The sequence below is a fragment of the Lutra lutra genome, chromosome 15 (assembly GCF_902655055.1).
Source record: "Lutra lutra chromosome 15, mLutLut1.2, whole genome shotgun sequence".
Taxonomy (NCBI): domain Eukaryota; kingdom Metazoa; phylum Chordata; class Mammalia; order Carnivora; family Mustelidae; genus Lutra; species Lutra lutra.
Window position 1 is genome coordinate 50596197 of NC_062292.1, and position 19734 is coordinate 50615930.

Consider the following 19734-nt stretch of genomic DNA (forward strand, 5'->3'; position numbering starts at 1 on the left):
AAAACTGTAATGATTTTTCCTGAGGCAGTTGCCAGGCTAGACAGTGTTGATTCTCCTAAGAAACCAGCCCCACCATTCCTCTTTGCCTCTAGAACTATAACTAGAACCAAATCCCAGCAGACTCCTAAACCTGGGGTACAGTATGTGACCCATTAGTAGGTGTGTTACATTTCAAAAGAACCACTTGAGTTGTTGTTTTTTAGTATTATACTTATTTGTGTGTGTGTGTGTGTGTGTGTATACACACATATTTAACATATATATTTGTATATATATAACATTTTATATATATGTATATATTTGTATATACACAAAAATCAGAGGAACGTGTGTAGGAATGGATAATAAGGCTGTGAGATAATGGTGTAAGGAATATAAAGTTAGACAGGCCAAACTTGGTAATACAGGCTCACTAAACAGAGATTTAGCATTTGTTTATTTTTGGTTGGCTGAAACATGGATTAAAAGGTGGCCCAGAGTGAATGAGTTAGAAATGTCATACCTATCTCTGTTTAATGCAGTGGAATAGATCCAAAGGCTTAGGGAGATTGAAATATTAGAGTATATTTGTACATACTCATGTATACTATGAGGGTCCAGAGCATACTTTTCACCAATACTATCAGAATTAAATTTATGAGAGGAGCCCTGGCATCCTTGAGTAGCTCTGTGATTATTCCTCTCTTTAGGCCAGAAGACACGTGGGAGCTTCAGTCATCGAATTAGGAAACCTCAATGCAGTGGCAATAATTAGATGCCTGAGTGGTAGGACCAAGTGCTGGCACTCAAATGCGAAAGCTAAAGCAACAGCACAGTCTGACTTATGCAGACCTATGACATTGGCTAGTTGATTCTGGTGTGCCTAGAAGTTTTTCCATCTGACTCATCCTATAACCAGAAATGAGGCCCAGTGCTTAGAGGGCCTCCTTGGTCTTTGGAGGTATATATTTCTCATCTAAGTATTGCCCCAACCCATTTATCAAATGAAGAGACAAGCTGCTAGCTTTAAACAGGGTTCAGAACAAGAGAAGGATCTGCAATAGGTCCACACGATTCAGCAGACTCATTGGTGCCTAGAATGTAAATGACAGACAGGGATGCTGTTTGGAGCCTTAAATAAGTCCCTATAGGTGAATAACAGCATAGACCCATATGATTTGAGTTCAAAGAACTGCTATCCTCCACATATTACTACCATCTTTTTGAGAAATAGTTCTTGGCCTGCTATTGGGCCTCAATAGAGATCAAACACTTAAGCCATGGGCCACCGAGTGATCTGGGCTGCCCATATGAACTAGGCATTACCTAATCCACCAAACCATAAAGTTGACTGTGCATAGCAACTTTCCACCATCAAATGGAAGTGGTAGATATATGATAAAGCCTAGGCAGGCCCTTAAGGCACCATGTCCCCACTCCAGTGCCCATGGTCCCCACTCCTCCCATACTGTTTGCTCTCTCCCAGCCTGTACCTATGCTGCATGAAAAGTTCCTTATCAGCTGATAGGGGAAGAGTTAGAAAGGCTTCATAGAGATGGTTCTCTTGTCATTAGAGATGGTTCTACATGATGTGCAGACAATACCTGAAAATGGACAACTGTAGTGCTACAGTCCTTTTCTGGGACAGCCTGAAGGACACTGGTGAAGGGAAAGCCTCCCAAAGGAAAAAACTTCAAGTAGTGCACTTGGATTTTCACTTTATAATATGTGATTATATACTGATGAATATATGAACTCCTGTGGCTCTTCTCCGGTGTTTCCCTGGTGCCTAATGAATAGGTCTTCCAGATGAATGTGGTTAGGCTTCAGTGCTGAAGCATTTCATTAGCCTATCTCCAGTCAGCACAGCAGTCTACATGCTTGCCATTAGTGTGATATTCGGGGCTTACAGCCAGACTTGTCCCATCGTGGCTGTCCTGCAAGGAACTCAGGATAAGGCTGGTAATGCCACCTCCCTCGAGATGTTCTTCATGACTGCATTGATGAAGAGGTGTACTTAACATTACAATAAAGCTTTGTGTTTACTAACATTCCCTTGCATAACCTCACCCTAGGCCTTTGCCTTCATTTCAAATTATAAAATGCCATGCTGTGCCTTTTTAACTTTACTTTTAGAAGAGAAAAATAAATGAAATTACTTTTAAAGACAGTGTATTTACTAGGAGCTGTGTCAAGCAAATCAATTACAGGAGCAAAAGGATATTTCTTCTCAAAAATATTAGTAGTTTCATACCACTCATAGATAGAAGTTCATTGAAAGTCATTTGTGACAAATTAGAAACTCACCAGTATTTTCAGTCAGTTTTATTATCATTAAATTTAGGTCTTACTATTTTTTACTCTGGACTATCTGCTTAATGTACCACAATTGATGTCTGTGAAATCATGAGCAGGTATTTAGAGAAAGATTTGTTAGGGGAAAGAAGGCTGGGGATTATTAAGATATAAAAAATGTAGCTGCAGGGTTTTAGCCCTACAATATAACTTATACAGCACATGGGGAGTGATTACCTAAGGAAAACAGCAATTCAGTAACCTATTCACTTCATCTAATTGCACCAAGGTCCAAAATCTTACTGTGAAAAGCAAACTTGAAGCCAGTATTTAATCTGAGTAAAAAGTAGCTATATTTCTTGTTGTTCAGAGGACTTTCTTAATACTCTCAAAGATATTTAGATGACAAGATCTACTACCAGAAGAAACTTCAGATAAAACATGCTTCTGAAAGGTGGAGCCATCAAGCAAAACACTTATGTAAAGTGAATAATATTGAACGCTTTATAAATGCAAATAAATCCCTTTAGTACATACATATTTTCCTTTTATTTAAAGTCCTGAGAGTGATGCTGTCATGTACGATTTTCAAAAACAAACATGAGTCACATACATGTTAGAAACACATCCGGAAAGGTAAAATCCAATAGCAAAGGCAGACATTATTTTCAATAACATTAAGTATATTTAATTCATATATTTATTGAATTTTATTTTTTTAATAAAATGATCATTTTAAATCATTTAACTTTTTAAAATCAATGTACTATGATCCTCATAATCTGTATTAACTTGCTCTTATCAGGATGCAACTAAAATGAAGCTACTGATCAAAGGAAAGAACTTTCAGCCACGACCTGATCTCTAGTTCTAACATTAGAAATCAGCTATATAGGCAATAACAAAATTATTCAATCAATTAAAGTGTTTCCATTTACCTATAAACACAACTGTTTGTCTAAGAACTTATGTTTATATTTTTTAAATTTTTAAAAAGATTTTATTTATTTATTTGACAGAGAGAGAGAGCACAAGCAGGGGAAGAGGCAGGCAGAGGGAGAGAAGTTTCCCCACTATGCAGAGAGATCAATGCAGTGGTGGCTGGATCCCAGATTCCATCCCAGAACCCAGGACCCTGGGATCATAACCTGAGCCAAAAGCAGATGCTTAACCGATTGAGCCACGCAGGTGCCCCTTATGTTTACATTTTATGTCAAAACACTTGCTGTTGACATAGGCTGAAATATGAGATAAATTAATATTTTCAAATAACTAACACTTAGAAATTAGTAAAAATTGAATGGATAGACTCTTTTACTCATCCTTTATTAATCACTTTTTTACCTTTTATTTTTATTCTACTGTTCTATAAAAATATAAACTTTTATGTCCAAAGTACAATAAATACTTGCATTTCTGTGTATGTAGATAAAAAATATATGTACATATCCATATGTATGCATCACATAATACATCAAAGTACTATCTGATTTACTGAACATTTGTGCCTCTTAGTTTGTGTGCTTTAATGACAAAGTCTCGTGGAAAAATGATGGCATTGCAGTGATGTTCTCACTATAGATCATCTTGAATATGTCAAAATCTACACATATTACAAAGATCTAATTTGATGTTCCTTATAATAGTCTTCTAAATAAAATTTAGATTTATTTAGTATGTTTGGAATTTTCCTTGGTGATTTTATTATAGATTCTAAGAAATATAAAATTATATTTTAAATACTTTTTTTTTTTTTTTTTTTTAATTTGACAGAGAGATCACAAGCAGGCAGAGAGAGAGGAGGAAGCAGGCTCCCCGAGAGAGCAGAGAGCCTGATGCGGGGCTCGATCCCAGGACTCCGAGATCATGACCTGAGCCGAAGGCAGCGGCTTAACCCACTGAGCCACCCAGGCACCCCATAAAATTATATTTTAAAACAAAAGTATTTACAAAGTATTTCCTTCCTAATCGCGAATGTGCTACATTTAAAGGTTTAAATAATAGTCATATATATCTATTCAGATATTATATGTTGAATTAATCTTAATATTCTTATTAGGTCTTTTGGCTTTTCTAGTTCCTAATGTGATTATATTATTGTGATTTCTTTTAATGAACATTCCTCCTGGTTTCAGCTAGACATGCCTTATCACAATAAAGCATTTAATTTTGGTCTATTAACACCTTTTATTGAGAGATATTAGTGGACTAGAATTCTGTGACATAAGTAGTGCTTATATAAAATAGTTAAATTAACTATATTTTAGGTGGTCCACACAGTCGATAGTTACCTAAGTGTCAGGTATAGCCTTTCAAAAATATTTTTAGGAGAATTTGGAAAACCTAGTTTAAATTATACCACTGATGTAGAGGGTGCCTAGGTACTTTATTTTTAACATTCAGTTAGAAATAGCCTCTTGAATATAATGAGTGGGACAATGCAATGCAGGCAACTTCTGAAGAGTTTTACAACAGTAATGTCCCCAAAGGCACTATTTTATTGAGGGCTTAAAAGCACCAGGAGTAGGAAAACAGCTTCAGCCTTGAGTGATCAGGTCTGCTTCCTCCCTTAAATCAGTTGTGTTGGACTCCTGAATTTAGAACATCACTATCTGGTACCCACTCAAGTCATTAAGTCAAGTCCAAAAGGACCTATTTTTTTTTTCCTCCCAGCATCAAGTCTGGCGGAATCCATCTTTTAAATATTCCTTCAAACCATCACTTTTTTTTTTCCTTACTCCAAATGTCACTCTGTCACAGCTTATATCCTTGGCTCATAGTCTTTTTGTAGATTTTTTAATTTGATCATTATGGTCAACACTTATGGGACCCCTGATCTTTAGTTTTGCTTACCCTCCTGTGTGACTGCCATACTTAGACCCAAGTGACAGGCACAAAATCAATCTGCATTTATGGGCGCCGGCTGGCTCAGCCAGTTGAACATCTGCTTTCAGCTCAGGTCGTGATCCCAGGGTTCTGGGATCCAGCCTGGCGTTGGGTTCCCTGCTCAGCGGGGAGCCTGCTTCTGGCTCTCTCTCTGCCTGCTACTCCACCTGCTTGTGCTTTCACTCTCCCTCTGTCAATTAAATAAATAAATAAAGTCTTTAAAAAAATCTATCTGCATTTGTCATCATTCTTCTTAAAGTCCTCTTTGGAGATAGCACAAGTTCGTTTTCAAGATACACCAAGCCCTCTTCTACTTCCCTACCATTATATCTCACCTCTCTATCACATTGTTCCTTCAGTGTTACCAACTACAAAAGTTTTAAACACACACACGCTTTTCCTTGCCTCATTGTGTTTCTGCTTCCTATTTCTGTAGAGCTTTTAATCTCTCTCTCTCTTTTTTTTTTTTAAGATTTTATTTATTTATTTGACAGACAGAGATCACAAGTAAGCAGAGAGGCAGGCAGAGAGACAAAAGGGGGAAGCAGACTCCCTGCTGAGCGAGGAGCCCGATGCGGGCTCGATTCCAGGACCCTGGGATCATGACCTGAGCCGAAGGCAGAGGCTTAACCCACTGAGCCACCCAGGCACCCCAGCTTTTAATCTCTTTACTGGGCTTTTTCATCCTCATCCCTCAACACTCAACTCAGCTCCAGTTCTAAGAGCCTTCTTTGGCAACTCTGATTTCTGACGTTTTAGGCTTCAATAAATACCTCTACTTCACTATCACAGTGTGCTGGCTTGTTTCCTTTATTATACGTAACATACATACGTCTGTGTTATCTTGCTTTGCCTATTCCATGTTATCCTATAAACTGACTTGGAAATGCCAATGCTGCTTATATACAAAATTGCCTGAAGCGAAGTCAGCTGTCAGTTTCACAATTAAGTTGAAAGGAGCTTCCCCCCACACCTGTTTTCCCCATCTTATCCTTTCGCTTCATTTTTACCACATATTAACAACATTCCTAAGTCTTTCTCAGTCTACCGTGTCTGATCTGAAACATGTTTATTTATTTTGAAAGATGTATCAACGTGACCAACTAAATGGTGTGCAGAAAAACAAAGACCGCATATATAATACTTTTGCTCCTTTAGAAGAAAATGCTAAAAATTACGCTTACGATTCCATATTATGTATAAATTTTTGTCTAGGATAAAAGTAGATCATAAAATAAAATATTAATATTATGTCTAAAATGACCGTTAACTGATTGTCTTTAGATGGAGTTAAAATCTATCAATTGCTTGCATGGAGCACTGGGTGTGGTGCAAAAATAATGAATACTGTTATGCTGAAAAAATAAAAAATTAAAAAAAAAAATCTATCAATTGCTAAGTATACTGAGAAATGATGTGGCACTGAACCAAGTTTCTGGTGGTAAGTACAGTATTATTTCATCAAATGAAGAAAATTATATCATTTAAATTCAGATATAATAGTAAATTATATTCTCTTTTGTGGGGGGAACAAACAGATGCTTTATTCTATTAAATTATGAGTGACAGGGGCACCTGGGTGGCTCAGTGGGTTAAAGCCTCTGCCTTCGACTCGGGTCATGATCTCAGAGTCCTGGGATCGAGCCCCACATCGGGCTCTCTGCTCAGCATGGAGCCTGCTTCCTCCTCTCTCTCTGCCTGCTTCTCTGCCTACTTGTGATCTCCGTCTGTCAAATAAATAAATAAAATCTTTAAAAAAAATTATGAGTGACAAGTCTTTGAAATATATTAAACATAGATAAAAGGATGGGTAATACCAGTGACAACAAAGTTAGCTTCCTATTTCCAGAGAACAACAATGTAAAAGTATGCCTAGAAAGATTTTATACATTTTTTTTCTCTTTAAAAAATGGGGCGCCTGGGTGGCTCAGTGGGTTGAGCCGCTGCCTTCGGCTCAGGTCGTGATCTCAGAGTCCTGGGATCGAGCCCCGCATCGGGCTCTCTGCTCGGCGGGGAGCCTGCTTCCTCTCCTCTCTCTCTGCCTGCCTCTCTGCCTACTTGTGATCTCTCTGTCAAATAAATAAATAAAATCTTTAAAAAAAAAATGTACTTACACACCTGGACTTTTATCCCAGAGGAATAAAAGATTATGTTTACACAAAAACCTGTGTGTAGATGTTTAAAGCAGGTTTGTTTGCAATAATCAAAAACTAGAAACACTAAGATGTTCTTCAATGGGTGAATGATTTTGCAGACTGTGGTGGCGTGTCTCTACCATGGAGTACTACCCAGCAGTAAAAAGGAACAGGCTATTGACACGTGCAGCAACCTAGAGGACTTTCCAGAGAATTATGCTCAGTGAAAAAGTCAATCCTCAAAGATTACGTTTGGATAATTCCATTCATATAACTTCCTCGAAATGACAAAATTACAGAAATGGAGAACAGATTATTGGTTGTCAGAGGAAAAGAGAATAATGGGAAAAAGGGCATGTTTATGAAAGAGTAACATGAAGGATCATTTGATGATGGAAATGTCCTATATCTTCAAGGTCAATATCTTTATTGTGATATTGATATTGTATTATAATTCTGAATGATATTAAAGGATATATGGGATTTCTCCATATTATTTCTTACAATTGGATGTGAACCTATAATTATATCAAGATAAAGTTTAATTTAAGAAAGGTAATTTTATTGATGATTAAAAAATGATAAGAAATTCCATTGCTCCCTAATTGTATGTTACTTAAGATGTACAGTAAAGAATTTGATTATAATATGTGCTTTGAATCCTAATAGCACAGACAGATATGAATTAGGAGGACTAGTTTAAATCTTTTTTTTTTTTCCCCATAACAATGCAAGCATTTGTTAGTTTATCTTGGAAACAAAAAATACAGAAGGGCATGAAATCAAGTAAGTTAATTTTGTTAGTATAAAATTCTAACTAGATGGAGTATAAACTCCTTATCAATGTTTCATAAAATGAAAAAAAAATATTAAAAATTGACCATTTGTGAGGCACTCTGCTTACTGGAAACAACTTAACAGTAAGTTATATGTTTTCTGTAATGAAGATTAACATCTGAGTAAAAGTTCCTAACGAACAAAGATAATAGATAAAGTATAAAATGACCTGCTATGTAGTACATGCTTTGGGTGATGGCAGGGGGCAAGAGAGGGAATATGGGGGCGCCTGGGTGGCTCAGTGGGTTAAAGCCTCTGCCTTTGGCTCAGGTCATGATCCCAGGGTCCTGGGATCGAGCCCCACATCGGGCTCTCTGCTCCACAGGGAGCCTGCTTCCTCCTCTCTCTCTCTCTGCCTGCCTCTCTGCCTACTTGTGATCTCTGTCTGTCAAATAAATAAATAAAATCTTTAAAAAAAAAAAGAGAGGGAATATGTGCAAAAATCATCCAAACCAAATACCACGGTGAAATTGTTTCCTTTAAATCTCTGATGTAATATAACAATTAAATGAGTGGAGGGATAGCTCCAGTTCAGTCATGTTACTTACCACATTGACTATTCATATTGGAATCAGACTTAAAATTAGGTGTCTTAGTGATTTTCCAATCTGTTAACTGAAATATTGTATTAAAATATTTAAGACAGAATTGTTTGCATTAAAACAGTGTGATTACATCAGAAACTTCAAGTTTCCTCATCTATTTTATTTTTACTTGAAATATGTATACTTGATCCTAGGGTCCTGAGATCGAGTCCTGTATTGGGCTCTCTTCTCGGCAGGAAACCTGTTTCTCCCTCTCCCACTCCCACTGCTTGTGTTCCCTCTCTCTCTGTGTCTCTCTCTGTCAAATAAATAAAATCTTAAAAAAAAAAATATGCGTACTTGAACTGTTTATACTTTCATTTATTCATTCTCACATATATTCATCCAATAATACCATATATGCAACAATAATCACTAATAAAAAATATAATATAGAATACATAATGTAATGTAACTTACCAAATATTTGCCAAATGTTAAACACTGATGTAGACAGCTAAATTATATAAATTATGTCTATTTTTCAACATAGTAAAGCTTATTTTTATTTTATAAATAAGAAACTGATGATTTTGCTGTCATAGTTGTGCCTGTAATATAACTCTAAATTATTTTCTTTTTCCACTCAAATATGTATATTTGAGAATATGAACTATGTGATTTACATATATTAAGCTTTCTTGAGGACTTTTTAGTCAGTAAAAGTTTGTAATATTTAATGGAGAAAATAAATCAAAATGTATTAGGAAAATACATCATCAACAAAATTAATGCTATAGTTACTAAAGTGTTTTATTTAATGATTTCATCAACAGTAGTAGTGTTAATAAAAACCAAGGAATCTTATTCCTGTGGTTTCCTATTTCATAATTAAACATTGACTCTTAGACTGATGAGAGCATAAGCTCCATGATGAGGGAAGCAATAACCACTTACCCCTGGATGCCAGTTTACCCACCATGGTAGCTTATTAAGCAGGCCTTGCCAAGCTATAACCATTGGGTGAAGGTTCAAGCATTGCCAGTTGCAGCTTTGTGGTATGGAAAACTACTGGTAGAATTATCCACCCTGGCATCCCTAGATACATCAGCGTGATGTTTTGGTGTGATCAAATGTTGGAGAAGTGATGGGACCCAAGACTTAAAGTTGTTCAATCCTTGCATTAGAATAGGAGTAATCATTTTACGCATTGAACTATTGCTGATTTCCACTGAGTTTTATAGAATGCCAATTCCTTTTCTAGGATGATGCTTTTCTAGGCATTCCTAGCTCTTAGGCAATTCAACATTTGCCTTTCATTAGGAAGGTTGTTTATGATTATGGAAAACATTCTCTCAGCAGCTTTTGATGATTAAATATAATAATATACATAAAAAGTTCAGAAAATATGTTCTAAAATATGTTAGTTATTAGTATACACATCAATATGTTATAGTAATTATTAGAATGTGTGCAAAATAATATACATAGATAATCTAATTAACAAATGAAATTGAGATTGTATACAAAAGTTAATGACCTGAGTATTAAATCTCTGATTTTTAATGTAGGCTAATCTAAAATATTTTTTATTTTAGCCTACATTAAAAATGTATTTTGGACTATGAAAAGTAACAATTTTTAATATAAAGTGAACATATATTTTTTCTTAATTGATAACAATTAAATTTCTCTAATATGTCTTATAATATATTTCAAAAATATTTTATAAAATATGTAAAAGTTTTCCTCACCATTAGATTACACTCAAATTTAGAAATTAATTCTTCAAAAATACAGGCTCGAGAATAATCTAAGTAGAGCAATGATGCTGAAAATATGTTTAATGTGATTATAAACATAAAGAAAATGAACATTACCTGCCTAAAGCAATGCTTATTATTGTTCAGTTTTATTTGATAATGAGCTAAATGTCATGGGAACCATAAATCATTACTTCTTATTATGAGAAAAAAGATATTATAGTAGATGACATTTCTTACATGGGAATTTTTTAAAGTAGCAGTTATGATTTTTCCTCTGAGTTAATTATATGATGTATGGAATATAACAAATTTCAGGGATGGGAGGGAAAGCAGCGGTGTGTAACAATTAAATGCACAGATTCTGAAATTAAACTGCTCAGGTAGAAATCTAGTCTCCAAAATTATTTAGAGTTGGATTTGGTAAAATATCTTTGTCATTATTCTCCAAGCTTCATGTTTTTCATCTGTAGTGAAATCACTCCATCATTGGATTGATGGTTTAGTTGAATAAAGTGAGCAACATGAAAATTATCAGAGAAAAAGTTTGATATTGAATATGTTCCTCCAGAAAATGTTGACTGGTATAAAATCTTTATTTGTTTTTAAATGAGAGAGGGAGAAAGACATCTAAATTACTTTTATGTATTGTAAAATATGGAAATGAATTCCTCTCAATTTTACCACCAAAAATTTGGATAAAACATTGAATTATTTCAATTCCTTCATTTTGTATATCAGAACTCTCTTTTTCTCATTCTATTAATTATTGTCATGTACATAAAATTTATACGCACATTTTAATATTTTTAAGTTGAATTTCAGATTCACAAACATTTAATGGCTATGGTGATATGCTTTAGAGCTTAGTATTTTAGAACTCTGCCTTATAATTTCCTGATGCAGTGAATTATAGTAAAATATCATAAGTTTACTATTCTCTTTAATACTATTAGATAATTGATCATAAGAACTTTAAAAAATAATGACTATCCATGTGCTTTGTAGATTAAAGTTATGAAAACTTCATGCTAACCTCTAATTCTATGCATTATACTTATTAATATAAATATATACTATAAATAGTGAAAATTAAAGTGAAAATTTTGAATAAATAGAAAACAATATAATTTCCAAAATGTATGAAATTCCAAAACATCTTAATTATTAATCTAAATGCAAAATGGCCATTAACTGTTTCTAAGTCTTTCTTGAGTTTAATTTTTACTTAATTATAATATATAACAAAAATATTTTTAAATGCACAAATTCAAATTTTATAGCTTAAAGAATTGTCACCAAATAAGTAACACATCACCCCCAAGGTCAAATTATAGATTATCAGCAAACTGTATGCCATGCTTGCTACTCCCAATCATTAAATCCAACATTTATCACCGTAAATATGCTTTATTTGCTGTTGAACTTTATATACATTGGATATTCTTATTTTTATCTTTTCTTACTCAGTAAAGTGTTTGAAAAAGCCATCATTTAGGTTTCAAGCAGCAGTAGGTCATTTTTTTTTCCTGTGTAGTTTCCCATTGTATGAATATTCCAAAGTGTTACCCATTCTGCTTGTGGATTTGGGTTGTTCCAGTTTGAGGCTTTTATAAATTATGCTGTAGAAATAATTTTATATTATGTATTTTGCATGTATATATGGATCACTTTTAGGTATATACCATGGATTAGAATTATTTGGTCATAGGGTATCTCTACATTTTTCTTTGAAAGATACTGCTCCTCAGTTTTCCAAAAAGGTTGCAACAATTTACATTCCCAACAGTGTGTAGATCTAGTTATTTCACATGTTCTCTCCTTATCCTCAGCTTTTAAACCTTAGCTATTCTAGGGAGCTGTATGTATGTGTCTATACATACACATACAAAAAGATATAGCTTTATCTTTCTGTGGATTTATTATTTTTTTAATTTATTTTTTTTAATTTAAAGTCAGCTTTACATCCTAGGTAGGGCTGGGACTCATGACCCCAAAATTAAGACTTGCATGCTCTATGGACTGAGTCAGCCAGGCATCCCTGTGTGTTTATTTTAGACTTCCCTATGAATAATGATGTTTAGCAACTCTTCATTGCTTTCTGGTTATTTGAAAATTTCTTTTATTTCCGGCACTACTACTTTTTCTCCCCCTTCTTCTTCTTCTTAGTGTTATTGACGATTATTTGGTAAAGCCTAATAAATCAAAGACCACCAGGTAAAAGCCTGAAGTCTATCAAAGTGAGATTTTGATTCAAGGGAGAGAACTTCAAGAGAACTATAAAATGCCCCATAAGAGAGATTAGGAAAGCATCTTTTCTAAGGTTTGGCCTTTCCACATGATTCTTAGAGTCTAAGGGAAGCAGTAGTCAATCCTAGATTGGTTCGTATTTTTGAGGTGGGTTTAGGAAGTAGGGATCAACTAGGGATTGGGTGCTATCACAAGGCAAAGACAGCTTAGTGATTAGGTATCACCAGATATAGATAGGACTGGCAAAGTGGCTCTAGGGTGTCATTGATAAGAAAGCAATATTCATTAAAAAAGAGGTCATTATGGTATTTCACAGTTGCTTCATGACCTTGGAAAAACAACAGTTCTAGTTAATTTTGCAGCTGACTTTATCTGTGTCTGTTCTCCCAGTGTGATTAATGGCAGGGATACTTTTTTTCTCTTTTTCAGTCCAAGTTGATTTTCACTCTTCAAGTCCCAGACAGGTTTCTACTCTTTCATTATATATTCTTGATACAAATCTTTGTTGTTTTACGCAGTTAGACTATCATCTCCCATTCTTTGGTTTTCCCTTTTCTTCTCTTAATAATGCCTTCTGATGAACAGACCTCCTTAATTTTAATGAAGCAAAATTCATTAATTTTTAGTTCAGGGTTAGTGTTGGTGTATCCCATTTAAGAAACGCTTACCCGTGCAAAGTTCATGAAGGTATCCTCCTGTATTATCTCTAGAAGATAATTTGTTAATTTCCCTTTCATGTCAAGTCTATAATTCATCTGGCATTGGTTTTTGAATACAGTGTAAGGTACTAATCTAGATAATAAGATTCAATATTTTCCCCTCTTTGCATATAAATAGACATATTATCCAATAACTTTTATTGGAAAGATTATTCTTTTTCACTGTGTTACAATGCCTTTTTTTTTTTCTCATAAATCTGGGGACAACATATGTAGGTGTGTCTGTTTCTATACTAAAATATTTTCCATAGGTTTATTTAGATATCCCTCTACAAATATTATACCATTCTAATTACTGTGCAAATATAGTAAGTCTTGGGACTGGCTAATCTAACTCCCCTAACCTTATTCTTATCCTCCATTGTATCTTTAGTTTATTTTGTTTGCCAGTTCGCAATATAAACACACAGAAATCACAAAAGACCTGATAGAATGATGATAGGGATTGTATTGAATCCCTATAATCTATATGAATTCACATATCAACCTAAGGCTATTTCCCAATTTTGAAATGTTCAATCTTCCAAACATTGAACATGGTATAGTTCTTTTTATTTGTCTTTATTTTTAATTTCTCTTAATACTATCTTGTAGGGGCTCCTGGAGGTTTAGACCGTTGAGTGTCTGCCTTCGGCTGACTCAGGTCATGATCCCAGGGTCCTGGGCTTGAGTTCCTCATTGGGCATCTTGTTTAGTGGAGAGCTTGCTTCTCCCAACCCCTCCCTTGCTTGCGTTCTCTCTGTTATCTCAAATAAATTAATAAAATCTTTTAAAAAAATGGTATTTTGTAACTCTACATGTAGATCTTGCATGCATTTTATAACATTTATTGCTAGGTTTTAATATTTTTTCATAATTGAAAGATAAATAATATTCATTTTCTAATTGTTACTGGTATATAATAATGCATTTACTTTTTGCACATTGATTTTTATCCAGACAACTTGCTAAAATGATTTATTAACTTGAATAGATTTTCAGTCTTTTAATACTTTTTCCAACTAGTTGTAGCCATGAAAACGACAGTCTATGTCGTTTTTCTTCATGTCTCAACTTTATACTCCCTTTTCCCTTTAGGAAATATTTGACTTGAATAAACATGAAGATAATGGACATCCTTATCTTTTTTTCCCCCCAATCTCAGTAAGAACACTTCCAATATTTAATAAGTATAATGTTTTCTCTAAGTTTGTTGTACCCAATCTTTATTAATTTAAAACATTCTCTTCTATATCTATTTTACTAAAATTTTTGTCTTAAAATTATGTTAAGTATTATCAAATATTTTTAATGTTCTTATGTTTTTCTATTTTTATCAATGAAATGTTATCAATCTTTTTTTCCTGGCTTTTATTGTAAAATACACACAACAAAAAAATCTACCACCTAAACTATTTTTAATTTTTTCAAAAGCTTTATTTATGTATTTGAGAAAGAGAGAGGGGGAGGGCAGAGGGAGAAGGAGGGAAGAGAGGGAAACTTAAGCAGACTCTGTACTGAGCATAGAACCTGTCGTGGGGCTTGTTTCCATGACCCTGAGATCAGACCTGAGCCAAACCAAGAGTCAGATGCTTAACCAACTGTACCACCTAGACACTCCTAAACTATTTTTAAATGTACAGTTCAGTAGTATTAAATATATTCATAATGTCCAACCATCACAACCATCCATTTCCAGACCTCTTTTCATTTTGTAAAATTGTGACTCTGCACTCATTAAACAATAGCTTTGAATTCCCCCATTTCTCTAGTCTCTGGAACCACCATTAATGCTGGTATTAACATAGATGTACAAATATTTCTTTGAGATACTGCTTCAAAGTCTTCTGAGTACTTACCTAGATGTGGAGTTATTGGATCATATGGTAATTATATTTTTATTTATTTATTTGCAAAACCACCATGCTGCTTCCCATAGTGGTTGTATAATTTTACCTTCCCACCACCAGTACATGAAAATTCCGATTTTCCACATCCTCACCAACACTTCTTTTCTTTTCTTTTTCTTTTACAATAGCCAACCAATTGGAAGTGAGATGAACACTGCTTTTCAAGTTTCCTTGAGCATTCCAGACTTATTTCATTCTTGAGTCTTGTTAATTCAAATTACTCTCTTGTAATTTTTGAGATGTCTAGTGTTATTCACAAAAATATTAGTTTTTAATTTTGATAAGTAAGATAAGTTTTTGTTATTTGCAGCTAAAATAATGCCAACTAGAGATTTCAGGGGGTAGCAATCTTAAAAAAGTCATATACAAATTTAGTGTGCCATGGTCTTGTATTACCATTTGCCTGGGCACTTTAAATTACCCTAAAGAATTCACATAGATCAACTTCTCTTGATTAGAACAAAGGAGAAATGAAAGCATGCAAGGAAATTTTATTGTTTTCTTCTCCCATTATCCTTGGAACCTACACTCCTTGATGTATATTGCTTATTGGGCTTTCCAAAGTCATGGACTGCCATGTTTAATACCCGAGTCTTAAATGAGAATAGACGGGAAGAAAAAAAAAAAAAAGTTTTCAGTTATTTTCCAAACTGGATTCTCTTTCTTTCCTGCCCTAAACTTTAGCCCAATGAATTCTGAACTAGAGTTTTATTGCATCTCGGTCATCTGGCTGGCACTCCTGTTGGAGATAATTGATGAATATTCTCCACCAGCAAACTTAATTACAATTCCTGAAATGATGATATGCATTCATAGAGCAATCCTTAGTTCTGAGTCAGTTCTACCTTTCCTGGGAATTGAGAGGTGGTAAGACCTAATTCTTTAAAATTGTAATATGCAATTACATTATAGGTGAAACCAAATATTTTCCAGTGTGGCTTTATTATTTTTCTTCATTAAAACAACTATTTATTGAATGTCTACTATTTATTAGAAATTATCCTAGGTGACAAATGTAAAATCATATATGCTACCTCTCCTAATTAATAGTCCTGTGAAAATAAATTTGTATTCCTTTTTTTTTATTAAAGATTTTATTTATTTATTTGACAGAGAGGTCACAAGCAGGCAGAGAGGCAGGCAGAGAGAGAGGAGGAAGCAGGCTCCCTGCCGAGCAGAGAGCCCAATGCGGGGCTCGATCCCAGGACTCCGAGATCATGACCTGAGCCGAAGGCAGCGGCTTAACCCACTGAGCCACCCAGGCGCCCCATAAATTTGTATTCTAATGGAGGATAAGGATGTAAAAAGTTATTTCAAACCTTTGAACATTTAATTTCCAGATTTTTCAATTTTAACAGAAAATTACCAAAATTGACTTATAACTATTAAAATTTAGGAACCACATTGTAAATCAGGCATAATTTGGAATTGTTAAGAAGTCTTGAAAAGAAAACTACTCCTACTTTATGTTCCAACAGCTGAACCATCTAATGATAACAAAATTATTATTACTGGCAGATTAAAAATGAGTTAATATTAGTGCTTTAAAACTCCTGACCGGGTTAATTCTACAAAACCAAGTAGGTTAATCCACTGATTTACTATTGTGTAAATAGAGTATGAATTATTAAAATTATTGGTGACCTTTGCTCATACATTAATTGATAATGAGGTCACAGAGGATATGAAAATTATTATGCTAATCAATTAGTATATTAATAATACTTATAATCAATATAATTGATTTTATTATCAATGATTATTATATGAATATTATTATAATCAATAATAATTATATTATTATGCACTTGTATATACAAGTGTATATACATAAGTTACACAAGGAAAAATTAAGTTCATTCTGTATGTTGCATATATGGCTTCTAAAATATTAGCCTATGGATTTATTCTTTTAAACAAATTGATCATAAAAATGCTAATACTTTTTTTTACTGTGAGATGAAAATAACAGAGAAACATATTGCTTAAACATTTTTTAAAACTTGTTTTATGAATGTACTTTTAAAGTTCTTTTCTGTTTCTCTTAGAAGTGAAACATCAATAACATAGTCATTTTCACATTTAAGGTCCACATAGGTTTTTTTGCCTCTTACTTTACTGTAGAAAGTCAAAGGTGTTAGAAGGGCGACCCACACTTCCTGCTGTTGCTCTTGAGCCAATGGCAATTATTTTCATTCTAGGTTAATAGGGCACCAACATCTCAGCATATATTTTGACAGCTGAAACTTTGCCATTTAAAGGTTAGAATCTCGTTTTTTGAGAGCAAAACAGAGAAGCACTTCCATCTTAGAAGACATTTTCTAACTCTCCAAAATATGTGAGAATATCATTAAATTGTAAAACCTTCAATTTAAGGTATCACAATTTTTGTTTTATTTCATGATGAACCTAATAATTAGTATTTGTCCACTGTCAAAATTGAATATAAGAAAAATGATAAAAATAAGAAGAGAAAACTTTGAGAAGAAATTTGAAACACTACTAATGATGAATTACTCAAAATCATCAGTATTCAGAGGAAAATGGAAATAAATTCAATACTGAGATATTTTATCTTTATCAGACTGACAAAAATTCAAATGCTGAATGGTACTAAGTACTTTAAGGATGTGGGTATATAGAATCATTCAGGTACCTCAAGTAAAAGGAAGCTTTTTAGAGCTCTGTAATAATGGATATGTTAATTAGCTTGATTGTGGTAATCATTACACAAGGTAAACTTATATCAAAACACCACATTGTACATGTTAAATATATACAAGTTTTAATTATACCTCATTAAAGCAAAAAAAAAATGAACCTGGAACTGAATAGTATGACTAACTTACCTCTTGCTAATTGAGATCTGGAAAAAAGAAATGCAAAAAGAGAGAAGGAAAAGTAGTTGACTAGGAAATACTAAATTACAGATGAGACATTAGATAGCATGAGAGAAAATTAAGAAAAATATTATTTGTTAATAACAATTTATTTCCAACATACAGCTTTAGTCATCTCTATATGTATCTATTTCATATCCCTATCTCTGTCTCTATCATCTATCTAGCAATGCCATAGATATGTATTTTATAGCCTTATCCAGATTATTCATATGTATCTGACTATCAAGATAGTGTTCTCTCCAGAGTGCCTGAGTTAGATTAGGCGTTGGTCTTTTGATTTTGTCTCAGGTCATGATCTTTGAGTCCTGGAATCAAACCCCACCTTAGGTTCCTTGCTCAGCGGGGAGTTAGCTTGAGATTCTCTCCCTCTGTCTGTCCCCACACTCATTCTCTCTCTCTCTCTCTCAAAGAAATAAGTAAATCTTAAAAAAAAAAATAAGTGTTCTCACATGTCACAATAGACTTAATAAAATTATCTCCTTTTTAATTAACAGATTGTTCTAGTGATGTTCGAGAGAGTAAGCAACCTTCAATTTTGGTAGCCCCTGTGAAATCCAATAAGGAAACCCTTGCCACCATTCAGAGCAGTTTAAACTCCTGAGGACTCTTGACCTAAATATGAGCATCTCTCCGACTGAAGTGTTGAGGCAAGTTTCACAATAGATCTGAGCTCTGATTTCTATTCATCAGTCTTCCAAATACCAAGTTTATTTTGTTTCCTACAAATTATAAACCTCCTTTAGGAATTGATTGATTAGATTTAAAAGACATATCCTTAACGAAAAGCTACTTTATTACTAACATTATTAACTCTGTGACTATCCCACAGGGACAGGATGGACCCTCACCCAAAATTTGGTTCAGATATTAAAACTTCATGTTACACACACACACACACACACCCCCCAAGATAGCATGAAAGGTTTACTGCTTATATGATAAGGTTTTCTATGAAGAACAAGTCAAACCTCTCAAGCTGGTCCAACAATTGTTTGAGAAGACAGGAAAAGGAATCTGACTTGAAGTTTTAGTGTGATTAGGGGATGGGGCTGGGTTCTGTCTGTGGGCAGGGGCTTGCATTGCTTAAATCCCCGACTAGTGTTGAAGATGGGAGGACATGGAGGAGAAGAGAAAAGAGAGGGGGTGACGTTTAGAAGTTGTTGGTGATCAAACATCAGAAACTAGTTAGACTATTACAAGAACTGTTTTTCCATCTGATCTTTTTAGTTTTTAATATCAATCTCTCAGATGAAGTTCCTAAAGAAATGGACAGGTGTAGTGTTGGATAAGTCATCCTTCAAAGGATAAACATTGCCTTGGGATGCTTTTGAAACTGTATGAGAGGAATCATCCAAATCCATGACTGAGACATTGGTACAGAACCAGCAGGAATCTCCATACAGGGAATCAGTTTCTAAAGACTCTTGAACTAAGGAACATATAAGCGTATCTTTCCAAAAATTACTTTGGAACTAACTCCCAATTTATTTCAAATGGCTTTCTTTTCTACACCACACAACCAAGTCAGGTTATGTAACATCATCTATTTCTAGG

General features: G+C 34.1%; 1 pseudogene; it reads right to left on the minus strand.

Annotated features, from left to right (window-relative positions):
• Positions 1 to 1829: 1829 nt before the first annotated feature.
• Positions 1830 to 19734, minus strand: part of LOC125085591 (39S ribosomal protein L2, mitochondrial-like) — a 38823-nt pseudogene continuing 20918 nt past the window's right edge.